The following is a 1,410-nucleotide window of genomic DNA, read 5'->3' as shown; positions in this document are numbered from 1 at the left end:
TGACTTACACTCATTAAAATCAAGCTCATTAAACCCACCTGTGCCTGCCCCATATGATCATTTCTGGCTAGTCAGTTTTTGCTTTTGTCAATATTTGAATTGAAAAAAAGTAATCAATTCTACTCTAAATGTGTTATATTATCCTAAAGGTATCTACATGTTCTATCAATTTTGCTCAGACCGGTTCTACAATACACTGTGCCCCTTTCTCCTCCTTCAGCATCAGAAGGGCAGGTAATGACAGTGTGCAATCCCACAGTGCTTGAAATCATATTATCACTTATGATATTACGGAGCTACTGGCCTGACATTTCATAAAAAGGAAAAAAAAACATAACATTAAAAAAATTAAAATTCATGAGTCTGCAATTTACTATTTCAAATCTACTTCACTGTATTATAAAAAAACAAACAAACAAGAAGTTATTCATTCATTTGTTTAACTGATTTTCAGTTTGAGGTTTATATCTTGAAATCTGAGAAGATTTTATAATTCTATGGATTTGTTAAATATGGACTTTTGACTGAGCTATCCAAATATTATTGAGGTTTGTAGTCCTTTCATCCTTTTGTCAATCTTTTTATCATTAATTTTCATTCAGTGGGTTGGTGTTTGGTTCTAGGGTTGGTTCCCAGCCTACGTTCTTTCTGCATTGGTTTTGCACGTTTTTCCTTGTGAAAGCAAAATTATTATAGTTCTCTGCCTTACTTCCACAGTCTAAAAACATGACTGTTAGGTCTATCGGCTTCTCGAAATTGTACTTAGGTATTAGTGTGTGTGTGTGGATGGCTTTCTGTCTGCGTTTCCCTTTGATAGTGGTGATCTGTCCAGCGTGTATCCTGCTTTTAACCCATAGGCTGCCTGAGACAGGGGCCTGTCTACTGTGAGCCTGACAGATAAAGACACAGAAGATGTATGTATTTACTGTGTGGATTGTTGATAATCATCTTATCTAAATTACCTTCATGCCACTGCAATGCACTTTATATGTTATGCTGTCATATTCAATTTTGTTATGTGCAGCAATTCAAATTGTTTTGTTACTGAAATGTGCTATATAAAAAAAAGTCTTACTTATACTAAAAGTGTTCAGTTAGTAGAAAAAAATATAATTAAACTGTCTAATTGACCTAATAGGGATGATAAGAGGTCCGTCTTTACTTAAAACACCCAATGTTATAAATGTCGACCTTGTAGCAGGGCCCGAGTACAGAAAGGCACACTGATATAGAATGATAGAGATATGAAAGCTTTAATATTTAAAAAAGAGAAAAGCTTGGAATCAGATTAGTCTGCTCTTGCCTGTGATACATATATTCATTTAATCTGAAATAACCTGAGTTAACCTGTTTGAGTATATCCATGATGACTATGTTAGAAAAATAAACATATACAATAATTTAAATATT

The 1,410-nt window shown here is 33.7% G+C and overlaps 2 protein-coding genes across 2 annotated transcripts in view; both read right to left on the bottom strand.

Moving 5' to 3' along the window:
- Positions 1–1,410, bottom strand: part of LOC107085716 — a 14,110-nt gene that overhangs the window by 1,449 nt on the left and 11,251 nt on the right. The window lies entirely within an intron of this gene.
- Positions 1–1,410, bottom strand: part of LOC107085700 — a 16,859-nt gene that overhangs the window by 7,298 nt on the left and 8,151 nt on the right. The window lies entirely within an intron of this gene.

The sequence above is a fragment of the Cyprinodon variegatus genome, unplaced genomic scaffold, assembly GCF_000732505.1.
Source record: "Cyprinodon variegatus isolate N-32 unplaced genomic scaffold, C_variegatus-1.0 Scaffold131, whole genome shotgun sequence".
Lineage (NCBI taxonomy): Eukaryota > Metazoa > Chordata > Actinopteri > Cyprinodontiformes > Cyprinodontidae > Cyprinodon > Cyprinodon variegatus.
The sequence above is the reverse complement of the archived record's forward strand: the minus strand, read 5'-3'. Positions and strand labels throughout refer to the sequence as shown.